Source organism: Artibeus jamaicensis, unplaced genomic scaffold, assembly GCF_021234435.1.
Source record: "Artibeus jamaicensis isolate MK-2021 breed Jamaican fruit bat unplaced genomic scaffold, CSHL_Jam_final contig_354, whole genome shotgun sequence".
In the NCBI taxonomy this organism is placed as follows: domain Eukaryota; kingdom Metazoa; phylum Chordata; class Mammalia; order Chiroptera; family Phyllostomidae; genus Artibeus; species Artibeus jamaicensis.
Window position 1 is genome coordinate 27,846,878 of NW_026521803.1, and position 16,122 is coordinate 27,862,999.

General features: G+C 45.9%; 1 non-coding gene across 1 annotated transcript; it reads left to right on the forward strand.

The window, feature by feature from the left end:
* The first annotated feature begins 14,824 nt into the window (after positions 1–14,824).
* On the forward strand, positions 14,825–15,018 carry LOC119063690 (U2 spliceosomal RNA). The gene has a single exon (XR_005085232.2). It is a non-coding gene; the product is annotated as a U2 spliceosomal RNA (small nuclear RNA).
* The last annotated feature ends 1,104 nt before the right edge of the window (positions 15,019–16,122 follow it).

Below are 16,122 nucleotides of genomic sequence, written 5' to 3' on the forward strand. Positions count from 1 at the left end.
ATTTTCCGTTCTTAGAGACCTTCTGCCCCTGCCCAGGCTGCCCCCTGCCAGTGTGCCCCAAGGGTGCAGCCCCCATTCTCCAGTGGATCAGTCTCCTCCTGGCGACTGATTCCTTTCTTACTCCGCTAAGACTCCATGGTCGATCGCTTTACTGAGATTCTTATAATTACCCACATTTCCCCATTTTTGGGTCTGCTTCTGCAAGGATTAGGTTCAGTGGCATAACATAGAAAACTCAAAGAACAGTCCTTAAAATCATAAGGTTTATTTCTCCCCCACATAAAAAAAAGTGGGATGGTGAGTGTCAGTGCATCGGGGACCCATGCTCCTCTTCTCTTCTCTTGCTGCTCATTCATTTTTAGCACATTGCTTCATAGCCCAAGATCACTGCCTGAGCTCCAGCCATGCTGCCTACCTTCCAGACGGCACGATGGAGAAAGGAAGAGGAGGGGATAACAAAAGGGGGAGCCCCAGCCGTCCACCGCCGGTTCTAGAGCCTTTCCATCCAATCATCAGCCAAGCTCCATATAGCCACACCTAGTCCCTGCTTACTCCCGACCCCACCCCCCCTTACATCCCAAATAAAAGGGAGAAGCGGGCAGGACGTTCTACCGCTGTGCCTGCCTGGCCGAGCCACAGCTGTGGATGATTTCACCATCCACTTCTACTTCCAGGCTGTCCCCAGTGCTGGACAAAATGACACAACCACGCTGACAGGCAACCCTGCAGACACATGGCTTCCAGCCCAGGCGCCCCCACACTCCTGCACAGGCCATTTTCCTCTCTCTTGCACTGCCTCATGGCAATTATTCCAAGTGTTCAATCACTTTCCTGACGCACTCCTCCCACCCTTGTTCCTAGCAGGCCTTGCCTCCGCCCTCCCTTTCACCTGTCGTCACACTCCTCCTCCATTCCGACGAAGCTGCTCTGGCTCCAACCCGGGGTGATGCCGCCCTGGCAAGCGCAGGCCGCCTCTTCCTGAGTCCCCAATAAATCCTTGCACAGAGCTGAGCGCACATCAACAGAAATGAACTGTTGAGAGCCAAGGTGCTAGTAGCTAACAGCTCAATCTACATACTCTCCCACGATGGCTGGTTTTCAGCCAGAGCCTTTGACGGCTCACTCCAGAGGCTCCTACAGGGATGTCCAAGGCCTGAGGAGGCTGACTGGGGGCTATTTCAGGGGCCGCAGACCCCCAGCAGCCCTTCGGCCCTCCCTCACAGCAGCAGATGGGCCTGGGAATGGAGACCGGCTCCCCTGCAAAAGGCTCAGAATCCTTTGCCTCCTTCAGCCCCAACTCTCTGGGACACTTTCGCCCGTACCCAGGCTCAGCCCCCCACTGGCACATGGTCACTGGGCACACCATCCGCCTCCAAAAAGAGGAAAAATGACTGGAGAGAGAATGCCAGTATTTCTCCATGCTAAGGTGTCCATATTCTTATGAAAATGTCCACTCTGCCTTTCTGGTGGCTTGTGATGAACAATCTGGTTGCGGACGTGCCTGGGACTGGGGGTGACTGAGGTGGGCCGCCCCATTCTTCAGTAAATGGAGAGGAAGCGAGAGAAGGGTCAGCATTTAAAGCCCACCCCCTGCCCCCTGCGCAAGGCTGGGTGGTACTGGCACTGCTAGGAGGGCTCACACTGGTTCCGGCCCCTCCTACCCCCACCCTCACCCCCAGTGCCCACCTTCCTGCACTCCCACCCGGGCCGGGGAGGGCTTGGGCTAGGAAATCACTCAGGAGCTAAGGGGTTCCTACTGCGGGTGAAAAGTATGACTTTGAGGCTGCTATAAAAAGGAGCAAAAACAACAGATGTGCCTCTTCTTCAGTCTTTAGGTTCTGTTTCCTTTATCGCATAAGTCTTGCAAGAGCTACTCATTTTCACATTTTCCTCAGTCACTTCCTCCCTCCAACGTGAATTACTTAAAATAACAAGCACCACTCCGGGTCAGCCTCACGGCCATGCAGAGCAGGCTCGCTCCAGAATGAGGACTGCGCCAGAAGAAGCTGCAGGTGACCCCTGCCCCCATCGCCATCCCTACGCACTGCAGCCCATCAGTGGCACTGCTGCCTTTCCTTCGGCCGCCAAAGGTGGCGCTGAGCGCCGAGGCCTGGGCGCCCGCCTCCTACAGGGGAGGCTGGAATGACATCCGGAACTTGCCTGAGGGCAAGGTTAGCTAGGAGAGCGAGAGAGGGAAAACAGGCCATCTGGCCTTGGAAGAACACCTGACTAGAGGTAGGACCTGTGTTCTAGTCCCATGCATGCTGTTGGGGGGGCTGTGTGGTCAGGGGCAAGCTGCTTTCCTCCTCTGGATCTGAGACCTCATCCCTAAAACCAGGGTGCGTGAGGGCCCTTCTAGTGCAGGTCCGTGCCTGGAGCCTCCTTGACTTTCGGTACTGCCCCCTAAATCTCCCTCTTCTCCATCCCTTGCCAGTCAGGCTTGCCGATGGCTTAGGGAGCTGCCTGTTTATGTCACGCCTGGTCAGAGGTAGTAGACGCAGGCTGTTCTTCCAGCCTCCCGTCAGCCCCCACAGTCTGCTCTGCACACTGTCGACAGACTTGGAGATGCTGATCCCATGCACAGTTTAAAATCAGTCACTCTCCACAGCATTTGACTCCTTAACAAGGACCGTCACTGTCTTCCTCCACCTCTCTCTCCATAGCTCCCAACTTCCGATATTTATGAAGCACCTGCTATGTGCCAAGCACGGTTCTAGGAGCTCAGCATGCAGCAATAAGCCTTCAAGACTGGGTTCAATTGTCACCTGCCCTGAGAAGCACCCCCCACTCCCCAAAACCCACCTGCAGGGTGAACTCTGCCTCCCCCTGTGTGTGCAAGTTGCTGTACCTGACCCGACCATGAGGTGGCTGAGAACAGGAGCCCTTCTCCCCTTCGTCACTGTGTCAGGGAGGTTATGGTGACCTAGTTCGCGGAGTGTGGTGGTTAATTTTATGTGTCAATTTGGCTAAACCATAGTACCCAAATATTTGGTCAAACAGTATTCTAGATGTTCCAATGAAGGGCTTTTTTAAGGATGAGATTAACATTTACATCAGTAAACTCTTAGTAAAGCAGATTACTCTTCGTAACATGGGTGGGCCTCATCCAAGGAGTTGAAGGCCCTAAGAGAAAAAAGGTCCCCACCATCCCAGAGGGAAAGGAAATCCCGCCTCCAGAACGTCTTCATCTTGGAGCTGCAACGTGAACCCTTACCTGGGTCTCCAGCCTGCCAGCCTACCTGCAGATTTTGAACTTGCCAGAGCCAATACCTTAAATTCTCCCTCTTTCCCCCCACAGACACCCACCCACCCACTCACATACACACCCCTTAGACCAGTCAAGGCGACACATAAAATTAACCATCACATTTACGTACAGTACAATTTACCCTTTTAGATGTACAAGCCTATGAGACTTAGAACTGGAGCTGTGTAGCCACCATGAAAATTTAAATCAAGTTCTCCAACATCCAAACGACCCTCTGTCATCCATCCTTCCTGCCTCCCCCGTCGCCTGGCGATTACTGATCTGTTTTCTCCCCTTGTAGTTTTGCCCTTTGCAGAATGTCACATAAACGGCATTATACCTTATATAACCTTTTGAGTCCAGTTTCTTTCACTCGACAATGCATTTGAGATTCATCCGTAGTGTGTCTATCAGCAGTATGCCCTTAGTATTGCTAAGTATCCCACTGTACAGATGCATCACAGTTCGCCCGTTCCCCAGTTCAAAGTCATTTCTATTGTTTCAAGGTTAGGACAGTTATGAATAAAAATGCTGACTTTGAGCATAGGTTTTAGTGGGAATACAAATGTCCACTTGTCTCTTATACCTAGGAGTGGGACTGCTCGATCATATTGTAAGCGTGTGGTTAATCTTACAAGAAACTCCAAACTGTTCTCCAAAGTGCTGTCCCCGTTTTTGCATCACCCGGCAGTGGATGAGGCTGGGTCTGACAGCACGTGTTTCCATTTCTTTTCCTGGCTACCCTAACGCATGTATAATGTCTCACTGTGGCGCTACCCGGCATTTTTAATGACTAATGATGCTGCACATCTTTTCATGGGATCATTTGCCTTCTATAGGTTCTTTGGTGAAATTTCTACTAAAATTATTTTTCCCACTTAATAACTGAGTGGTTTGTTTTCTTATTCTTGGCTATATATACACACACATATTAATACTTTTTCTAGATATGTCTTATGTCTTTTGACAATATTTTCTCTCAGTCTGTAACTCATCTTCTCATTTTTTCAACAGTGTTTTGAAAACAGAACTTTGTATTAGTGAAACTCAGTGTATCTTTTTTCTTAATGTTGATGGTGTTGAGCTAAGAAATCTTTGTCTAGCACAGATCGTAAAAACATTTCCCATTTTCTTCTGTAAGTTTTTTAGTTTTAGGTATTACATTTAGGTCTGTGATTTCTGTCATCCAATATTCTGTTCTGTAGAGGCAACTATGGATGGTTGGCATATCTCCATGCAATTTTTTAAGCTAGCAAATATAAACTCTTTGCTTATGCATACACTGCCTTTCAAAAATACTATTTTTCCAAACAGCTTTCAGGTCACAGCGAAATGGAGCAGAAAGTACAGAAGCTTCCCACACACCCGCTGCCCACCCCCCCTCCACACACAAAACCTCCCACACCATCAACATGTCCCACCAGGGGGGTCCACGTGTCACACTCAGTGAACCCAGGCTGACCCTTCGTTACCACCCAGACCCCGCAGTCCCCAGCAGGGCTCATTCTTCATGCTGCACTATTTACAACAGCAGCCACTTGAAGAGGTTAATTGGTAACCCCATGATGACATCTGACATTGAAAATCATTTCATATCCTTATTTGACATCTGTGTATGTTCTTTGGTGAGATGACTATTTAGGACTTTTAGCCATTTAAAAAATTAGTTGTTTTCTTATTGGAGAGTTTTTAAGAGTTGTGATTTAGAATAACAGTCCTTTATTAGATATTTCTTTTGCAAATAAAGGATTTTCTCCCAATCTGTGTCTTGTCTTCTCATTTTCTTGGCAGTGGCTTCCACAGAGCAGAGTTTTTTAATTTTAATGAAATCCAGTTTATCAATTACTTCTTTCATGGATGATACCTTTGGTGTTTTATGTTAAAAGTCATCATCATACCGAAGGTCTTTCAGATTTTCACCAGTGTTACCTTCTAGTGAATTTATCATACATTCTGATCCTTGTAAGTTTGTGCTATTTCTCCAAGAAATCATAAAAACCTCAAGGAGAGCATCCTTTTGTAAAAACCTCTGTACTCCCCACAGTACCTTTGCACAGAGTAGATGCTCAATAAAGTAACAGCTGAACAGGCCAGGGCGCCCTCAGATAAAAATGAAGCTTCCACACCAGAGACCACTCCACATCTCTCCGGCCCTGGCACACGCCAGCCCGATGTTCTCTCTGCACACGCTCAGGGAGAAGACAGTGCTCTTAGGAGGCTGCCACAACCCGGTGACATCCCCAGAGTCTTCTGCATACCTCCCCTCCTTTTCCTGCGACGTGAGCCCCTCAGTGGCCTTCATGGTTTCCTTATCTTTTTCCTGCGTGGCTGTCCAAAGATGAAAGCCTACATGTAGGCTTGGAGCCTAGTTGCACTAATAATGATCGCCAGTTTCTCTCATGTCATGAAAGAGTTTCTTCTCTTGTAACAAAGAAATGAGAGGCACTGACAAGTGAATGAAGATGGTCTTAAGGGGCTCTTGGTCTGAAATCATGCCATGCCTGCCACTAGTCCTGAGAGGGTGTGGAACGAGGTCTGGGTCTGTGCCCTGAGAAATGGGGGGCGGGGAGACGGGGGGAGAGGGGAGGGGAGGGGAGAGAGAGAGAGGGAGGGAGGGTGTGTGGGGGGGTAGAAAAAACAAGGGAGACACCAGGTAGCAGAATACTGTCAATGGTCACTAATTAAGACTGTTTACAGAGAAAAAATGTTAATATTAGCTGTCAATACAAAAATAATATTAATTGCATATATTTAGAAGAGCTGCTTGCCATTTCTAGCAAATTGTCATGAAGTATGATAATAGGTATGTGAGTCAGTGGTTTTCAGACCCCTCTGTGAAACCACGGCTTTTACAGGCTCCAACACCCACCACATTCCACCTGTACCACTCCTCTAAATTTACTTCTCAGGTTCAATTTGAAAGAAAATGTTTTACCAAAGATGAAGAAAAGAGAATGGGGCCAGGGACAAGGGGGGAAAGAATTTGCAAACCCTGGACTTGAAAAATTAAGTCTAGATTAGATGAACTTGTGACTGATTAAACCTTTCTCTCCAACTCTGAAAGAGCAGCACAGTAAGAGGGAAATAGCTTGACCAGAGAGTAAAACACACTGTAAAGCCTCAATCATTAAAACAGTATGGCAGTGACCTTTAAGTGGATACATTACTAATGAAAAGTATAGAAATAGACCAAAACATGTACAAAAATTTGGCAATCAGTGAAGGTGGCTTAGATGAGAAAAGAAAAACAGCTGCTCTGAATTCTAAAATGCTCCTTAAGAGGGAGACAAATGAGAAATTGCCTGAATTCTTGAAGGAGGTAGGCTCTGAATGGGAACTGTACTGTCTCCCCTTCTATCCATGATTTTGGGTCTGCCTGTGCCAACATAAAATATAGCACTCACTATAACTGGGTGTTCCTTTCTAAATTCAGATAATTTGGGGCAGCTGGACAGCAGGCTGAGTTCCTGCTTCAATAAGCCTCTGTATTGCTGTGCTTGGCTCCTGGCCCCTGAATTCTGATTGGCCTGGGAAGTGGCTAGAGTACCATGATTTTTAAAACTCTCCTGGTGTGTCCAGTGTGCTGCTAAGGGTGAGAATGGCCACTTTAAATCATGTACCTTTCCTTCCATAAACTCTGGTAAATCAGTCTTTGATGATGGGTGAGTAAATAAAAGCATATTAAAGTACTTTCAAGCTATGATAGTGCCTAAATGTTATCTGTTGGTGTCATCAGGACCTTCGGGGTGGGGACAGCAGGGTGAATGCAGTCTCCATCTCTGGGATGCTCATGTTTGTGCTAGGGAGCAGGGGAGACCTTCAGTGGCAAATGCTGACTTCGGACAGACCTTCCTCCTCCATGTTTCTATCTAACAGCTGCTCCGCTGCAGAACCTAAGGCACCGGTCTCTCCTGGGTGTTCTTAGGTGAGCAGGTTGCACGAGCGGAGAAGCATCCCTGCTGCCAGCCTGGGTCTGAAGCTTGGTGCCTTCTCTGCGCCCCTCTCCACCTTCTCCCCCAGGCAGGCAGAAGGAGGCAGTTCAGAAACCGCCTTTGATTCCACTGCACATCTCAACGTTAAATATGCTGCTTAGCTGTTCACATCGTCCTGTGAGTCACCTTTCAAAAATATTTTTTGCAGACGACTTTGTAATAAGTTGGAATTTTCTACACTAACTTTTTATTAGTTTAAACCTGGTTTATTTGAAAATATAAGCACTTTATTTTTATTCATTAGTTCATGTATCTGTGTTTTTTAGTTAGCTTAATCATGAGACTTTAGTAGTCATACTTTTAATCCATTAAATACATATAAATTAGCCCTATTATACATTGAATTTTATAACTTTCAATATTCTTAAAATTTTTGGTAATATAAAAAAACCCTATGTATGCTAAATGAAATGGGAATTTAAATTTTATAAAATTAATTCTCTTGGTAATAAAAGTTTCCTGATTTGTCACCTTATCAGCTGTCCCCCCATTTCCCTCTGATCCTAAGTGACCTTGGGTCATAGCTAAATCTGAAGACTGGGCTCCGGGGGCAGGGTGGGGGTCTTAAGGAAAGGCCTGCTGCTAGGCACTGAATTTTTGGCCCCTACCAAAAAAAAAAAAAAGATTCATGTTGAAACCTGAATCCTCAATGTAATGGTACTGGGAGGTGGGGCCTTTGGGGCGTGATTAGGTCAAGGGAGGAGCCCTACTAATGGGGCCAGCACCCCCTCTTTTCACCAGGAGGACAGAGAAGTCAGCAGTGTGCAATCCCAGAGCAGTGCCTCCGCGTAGCCTGACCACGCCGCACCTGATCTCAGCCCTCCAGCCTCCAGAACAGCGAGAAATGCATTTCTGCTTCTTCAGCCACCCAGGCTGTGGTCCTTTGTCATATTGGCCCGAACCCACTGAGACACAGTCAACGTTCTCTCAGGTCCTGAATGTCAGTTGTGAGATTGCATCTGTGCTCCTTATTTGTGCCATTTTGTATTTCCATCTCCCTAACAGGACCGTGTAGCCTGATAAGCAGGGGTCAGTGCAGTTCCTTCTCAGATGCTTCCGTGAAAACTCAGCACCATGCTGAGTCCAGGTAGGGTATCAGTGAGTAACTCTTTAACTCAGGGGGGCCTTACCATGAAGTTGAAGCAGCTTAAGCTCCAGGGCCCCTGTCCACCTGGTCATATGTATTTGTAAAAGTAGCAGATAATGCAGCACAGGCAAGTATAAACGTACCACGATTTTCTAGTATATGTGCTGCCGAAGCGAGCACTACACCATGATTTTTTTAAATCAGGATTGTGAATACAATATCAGAATCCCTGTTTCTCAAGCAGGAACCTGCAGTGGCCACAGACAGTGGGTACATCCATCGGTGAAGCTGCGTGCCCTGTGCTTCCCGACTGCCAGCAGGAGCAGATTCTGATCACCTCTAAAACACTGGGTTAGCTTCCTGCTCTCCATGAAAACATTACAAAACAGCGCAGAGCATGTGATAAATATAGAAATCCTTTGTAGAATGGTATTCTTTTAATTTTCTGGCATATGGAGATCAATTTACTAATAGGCAGGTTATGGCTGTACCATTTGAATATTCTACCAATACAGTCTGCCATCAGCTAAGCCAAATGCATGGAAATATAATTGCACTGTTGGTAAACATGTCAGTACTCTGATCGGTTCAATTATGATGAGTCTGTCTTTCAGAAAGAATATTATTGAAGGTGGCACTTTTCAAGTCAAAAACAAGACTTGAAAACTTATCACTGTCATACTTTCTAACCCTGTTGGTGATGTGGAGGTTTTTACGACAGTGGTCTGAATGAAATACAACTAGAATGTGAACATTGCCACCTGTCCCCCCATCAAAATAAAATGCCTTTGAGGGACTAGTCATGCTGCTAGGGTTCTGAGACACAGGTGCGACATTTCTCAGTTGAGCTCTCCTTTGATGACATAGAGGGACCGACTCGCAGTTAAGGGCAGATGGGAGAAAAGGTGTGTGGGCTCGCGCAGCCTGGGCAAGACGAGGCAGAGCAGCGAGGAGAGTGTAGAACCGGGAGGCTGGGTAACCAAAGATAACTGTAGCCAAACTTGGCCCATACACGGCTCCGCTGGGGAGGGAAAGTGGTGCTTTCTTTTCTTCTGATCTTATGCACTTAAAATATTCAACATGTCCAAGAAATACAGCTAGAAATAGTGTTTGGGAGGAAAATTGGCATTAAATATTATTGAAAATAAAATCTGCTGCTTCTGCTTCAGACTGAGGTGGAATAACAGGAGCCAGATTTGATCTTCTACTTGAAATAATGAACAACCAAAGTGTATGAAATAATAGTTCCCAAGACACGGAACATTTGACAGTGAAGGAAAGTGATGCCAAGGAATGAAACAATAAAGCAGATGAGCCAAATGATTTGACCTGTCTTTCCTCCTCAAGAGATTTTCAGGCCACAGGACAAGGAGTGGGGACATGGGAGGAAGCCAACAGGCTCCTTCAAGAGTTGCAGGAGGCTCTGGCTGGTGCGGCTCAGTAGATTGAGCACCAGACTGCAAACCAAAGGGTCGCTGGTTCAATTCCCAGCAAGGGCACATGCCTGGATTGCAGGCCATGTCCCCAGTAGAAGGCATGTGAGAGGCAACCATGCACTGATGTTTCTCTCCCTCTCTCCTTCCCTTCCCTTCCCTTCCCTTCTCTTTAAAAATAAATAAACTCTTAAAAAAAAAAAGAGTTAGGGCAAGTCCAGTCCAGCACGAAAGGAGCTGAGAAGCTGTCATTTCCACTCTATTTGGAAACACTAAACAAAATGAAAAACCAACAACTCTTCTTAGATCCAGCAGGTAACTGAAAGCACAGTGCAAACCACTGCAACCGACACTGGAGAGATGAACAGGCAGAAACCTTGGAAGGAACCACTGCTGGGTTCCCTTTGCCTAGTACATGATGTCTGGCTTTCAACAAAAAATTACAAGGCAACTAAAACACAAAAAACACAGTTTGAGGAGATGAGTAAGTGTCAGAACCAAACTCACATACAGCAGAGATGGTGAAATTTTCAGGCTGAGACTTAAAACAACTATGATCAATTAGGTAAGGGCTCTAATGGTAAAAAGTGGACAATATACAAGAACAGGTGGGCAATATAAAGAGAAATATAAAAAACTCTAAAAGAAATGCTAGAAATCAAAAACACTGTCACAAAAGTGAACAATGCCTTTTATGGGCTCATCAATAGACAAGACATGGCTGAAGACAGAATCAGTGAACTTGTAGAAATGTTCAACAAAAAATCTCCAAAACTAAAATGCAAAGAGAAAAAGAAAGAAAAAACAAACAATAAACAAAAAAACCCACAAGACAGAATATCCAAGAACTGTGGATATGAAAGGTAATACAAGTTGTAATACAAAAGGTATTACATACTCATAACGAAGGCACCAGAGGGCTTCTCTTCTCTTTCAGAGAAAGAGAAGGCACAAAATATCTGAAATAACAATCACAGAGAATTTCCCAAAATTTTTTAAATATACTTTATTAATTATGCCATTACAGTTGTTCTATTTCCCCCTTCATTCCCCTCCACCCTGCACACCCCATCCCCCACCATTCCCCCCCTTTTAGTTTATGACCACATGTCTCAAGTTCTTTAGAGTCTATATTTCCCCTACTATTCTTGCCCTCCCCCTATCTATTTTCTACCTACCATCTATGCTACTTATTTTCTGTACCTTCTCCCCCACCGTCTCCTCCTCCCACTCCCCTGTTGCTAACCCTCCATGAGATCTTCATTTCTATGGTTCTGCTCCTGATCTAGCTGTCCTCTTAGTTTGCTTTTGTTTTAGGTGTGGTTCTTAATAACTGTGAGTTTGCTGTCCTTTCACTGTTCATCTTTTTTATCTTCTTTTTCTTAGGTAAGTCCCTTTAACATTTCATATAATAAGGGCTTGGTGATGATGAACTCCTTGAATTTGGTCTTATCTGAGAAGCATTTTATCTGTCCTTCCATTCTAAATGAAAGCTTTGCTGGATAGAGCAATCTTGGATGTAGATCTTTGGATTTCATGACTTGGAATACTTCTTTCCAGCCCCTTCTTGCCTGTAAGGTCTCTTTTGAGAAATCCACTGAGTCTGATGGGAACTCCTTTGTAGGTGACTGTCCCCTTATCTCTCGTTGCTTCTAGGATTCTCGCCTTCATTTTAATCTTGGCCAATATAATGATGATGTGCCTTATTGTGTTCCTTCTTGGGTCCAACTTCTTTGGGACTCTCTGAGCTTCCTGGATTTCCTGGAAGTCTATTTCCTTTGCCAGATTGGGGAAGTTCTCCTTTATTATTTGTTCCAATAAGTTTTCCACTGGTGGCTGTTCCTCTTCCCCTTCTGGTACCCCTATAATTCGGATGTTGGAACATTTAAAGATGTCCTAAAGTTTCCTAGGCCTCTCCTCATTTTTTTGAATTCTTGTTTCTTCATCCTTTTCTGTTTGGTCATTTTTTTCCTCCTTCTGGTCCACTCCTTTGATTTGAGTCCCAGTTTCCTTTCCATCACTATTGGTTTCCCATTTCCCTTCATTTCAATTAGTTTAGCCTTCATATGTTCCTCTAATTTGTGATTAAAATCAACCAGATCTGTGAGCATACTGATCACCAGTGTTTTGAACTGTGCATCTGAAAGTTTGACTATTTCTTGGTCGCTTAGATTTATCGGCTCTGGGGCTTTTAGTTGTTCTTGAGCCATGTTTTGATCTGTTCATGCCTGTTACGTATGAGGAGCAGAGCCTTAATTGTTCACCAGGGCAGGGCCACCCAGGTCGCTGGTTTGTGACACTGTATGTCGGGGCGGGGTCAGAGAGGGACAATGGCGGTTCTCTCTGTGGCTTTCCGCCGCTGGGGCCTGCGTGGTCCGTCTTACTGCCGCTAGCTCCTTCACCAGTTTATCTGCGTGCGAATGTGTGACCACGGTCTGCCCTCAGTGGGTCCGCCCACTTCTCCACACCCGGAATCTGCCCACAGCTGCTGGCGCCCCTGGATCGTGCGCCCAGGTGGGTCCGGTGGATATTTCCTGCCCGACCCCTGCTCTGCTACTGGTTCTGCCCCTCTTACCAGTTTGGCTGAAGGGTCCGTTGTTGTCAGGCTTCCATGTAGTTCAATTTTCTGTGGTTTGGCTGCATTTTCATTGCTAAAACTTTGTTGTTTTTAAACTTGGTTGTGTGAGGAGGCGAAGTGCTTCCACCTACACTTCCATCTTGGCGGAAGTCCCGAATTTCCCAAAATTAATGACAGATACCAAATCACATATTTGGGAAGCTCTGAGAACACCGAACAGGAGAAATAGTAAAAATATGCACACCCAGGCATAAAAATAGTCAAATTTAGAAAATCTAGGGAGAAACCAAAGATAGAAAACACCTTGTCTATAAAAGCAAGATAAGTATTACACTGCACTTTTCTTCAGAAACTATGTAAAGCAAAAAGAGAGTACAAGTGTTATTAAAAAAACAAACCACCAACTAAAATTATGTATCTAGCAGTTATCCTTCAAAAGTGAGTAAGAGACAAAAACTTTCTCAACACAGAAAGTGAAGGGGAATTAATGAAAAACAGACCTGCCCAGCAAGAAATAAAATCTGCAGAAAGAAAGGAAAATGCTGTGTAGCTCAGAAATGTGGGTCTGCATAAAGGAACAGCGTTAGAGGAGGAGGACACGAAGGTATTTTGTTTTTATCTGAACAGTTTGCTCAGAATTGTAGCAGCAACACAATATTCAGTGATTACAGCTATGGAGAAGTTAAACGAACAGCTGCAATACCGTGAGAGAAGGAAGGAGGAGTCGGGAATATTCTGTTGTAAGATGCAACAGTGTTATCTGAAAGAAGACAAGGATTGTAAACTCAAGAGCAACCACTAAAAACATTTTTAAAAAGCACAACTGATATGCTGAGAATAAAATGTGAAATAACACAAAATGCTCCATCAAAACCAGAGAAGGCCCCTGGCTGGTGTGGTTCAGTGGATTGAGGACAGGCCTGCGAACCGAAGGGCTACTGGTTCAATTCCCAGTCAGGGCACACGCCGGGGTGGCGGGCCAGGTCCCCGGTTGGAGGGCCATGAGAGGCAACCACATATTGATGTTTCTCTCCCTTTTTCTCCCTCCCTTCCCCTCTCTCTAAAAATAAATAAATAAAACCTTAAAAACTCTTCTAGACATTTGCAATAGTATGGTTAACAGAAACAGCAACAAGCCCCCTAGCCTTCCTGGGTGTTTGGGGGCACTGGCTGTGTGTACCACGAACTGGGGGTCAAGAGGCTGGGAAAGGCAGCCAGCCACGCAAGGTGACACCTACGTTTACATTTCCAGGGAGAAACGAGAGAAAAGGAGCTCCTGACAAGTCAGAAAAACCAAGAAATGGAAGGGAGTGTAACAAATGCAGATTTTCAAGTTAGTAAAAGTCAAATGCACAGAACGCGACAATTATGCGTGCATTTTCACTCCAGCCAGAACACTTTCAGGAGTGTGATTCCATCATGTCAGCTACTTGCCAGCATCCCCAAGATGTTATTCCTGTCATTCTTCTGTTCGCCCGCCTGACAAAATCCCAACCCTGAATAAAAAGGCTTTTAACACTGAGCAGTGCTGAAGTCCCCCAGATAAACGGATGCTGCCGTAAGGCCACGGTGTCCAACTCACTGCTGTCCTTCGCTTGTCCATCTTCCTCCCCATCCTCTGGGGCCACTACTTCCAACTAACCCCGCTGCCGTTGTACCTCCATCCTCACACCTCCCCACTTCTGGAACTGGCCACATCACTCAGTTCGTGTCACTTCATTCTCAGACACGAAAGCTGAACCATTAGACGAGAACTTTCCACTCGCCACCCAAACGACACACACACCCCCGTGTCCACACCCATCGCTTCATCTGCCTCCAACACGCACCTCAGCCTCTCCCTCCCGCTCAGGAATGGTAAGTGTGCTGACGAGCGTGGCCAACCCCTCCCACACGCCCTGTGTTTCCACCTCTCCCACTGACTCCATCCCACCACCCAATTAGCATTTAAACATGAGGCTCAAGATGTTCTCGTCCTTAAAAGTTGTCAGCCGTTCCCTCGCTACAGCCTCACCCTTCATCAGTCAGTTCTGGAGTTGTTCGCATCTGCGCACTCCATCACGCAGTCCTCACCCCACTGCAACCTGGAGGCGACCTTCGTCATCCCACTGAGCTCGTCCTTGAGGGAATTACTAGCTATGGCCTGGGTGGGGAAGCCAAAGAAAGATCTCGATGACCCCAATTCTTTTTTCATTCTTAAAATAAATTCTATTCATTTCTTTTTAGAGAGGGGAAGGGAAGGAGAAAGAGGAGAAACATTAATGCGTGGTTGCCTCTTGCATGCTCCCCACGGGGGACCTGGCCCACAACCCAGGCATGTGCCCTGACTGGGAATTGAAGCAGCGATCTGTGGCTCACAGGCCGGCACTCGATCCACTGAGCCACACCAGCCAGGGCCAATTCTTAAATTCTAAGATGCAGATTCACTCCTCTCCTATATTTTAATGGGCTACATCTTATAATCAATGGGACTGAAAGCAATGGGCCACTGCTTCTCAGCCATTTGGCGAAGATCAAGTGTAGTCACCTGTTTGCATCAGTTTAATTTTAATATCTGATACATCCTCTATGTGAGGACAATTAAGTGGATCTCTGGAGCAGTGAGATGGAAGATGAGCATCCTCTGACCACGCCGTGCAATGACCCGGTACCACAATACTTCGGAGAATGGTGCATGCACACCAAAAAATGGGTCATAGTTTGTTTATAGAAGGACTTAATCAGGTAGATTCAATCAAATGGTGTTTCTGAAGTCTTAAAACTTTTATATCAAAAGCATTTTAACTTCACTCTTGCCAAAATACTTCACCCTTCTATCTCGATTGCTCCTGTTGTCTTCGTTGTGTTCATTTTCCAGCTTCTTTCTGACTTCTCTGGATGGATTGCTGCCCTTTCATGGTTTGGGGACCACCTGTGTGTTGTAAGACAAGCCTATAGCTCATCTAACGGTATGTGGCCATGACTTCCAGACTTCAGGTTACACAGTTCCAAAGTACTGGGCCCAGTAATGACTTGGGTCAGGTCGTTAGCCTTGAGACTGATGATAAATTAGAATGTTTTCACGCACAACTGTATTGTGTAACTTGGTGTAATGTACCTGACCGAGACGAGTGATCCTCAGCATATGGCGCAGATTACGTGCAGCATTTCCCCAGCCTTATCCATATGCAGGCTGATCTAAAAAGGGGTCACCGAGGCTTTCAGGTTTAATACAACACCTGCTCACACATTACCCACACTGTGCGCACACCCTACCAATCCCCCATTCCTAGCCCTTGCCCCAGATCTTGGACTCTCGGTCTGTGCACTGAATTCCTCCCAACTCCCCAGCACCTTTCGCCACTATCATCTGCCCCAAACACATATTCCTCGTTTTCCTCTCTGGGTGAACACCTGCTACAAAGGTGTTAAGTGATTTCCACAGACACCATAAGTCAACAGTTAGCCACCAGTTTTTCATTCACAAATATTTATTGAGCACCTACTATGCACCACACCATGTCAGGCTCTGGGATGCAAGTGAAATAAGGTATCACCCCTGCCCTCATGGAGCTTACAATCTAGTAAGGGAAACAGACAGTACACGATGAACTAATACATAGAATAGGTACAGGCTGTAATACGTGTCACATAAGATATAAACCGAATGATGTGATAAGGATACTTAGGAAACACCTCCTTCTTAGAATACAAGAAAGGCTTCTCTTGTGGTTAAAAGCTGGGTTTGAAGTGTGGCTCCCCACTTACAAGCTGCAAGACCTTAGGCAAGTAACTTACCCTCAGAA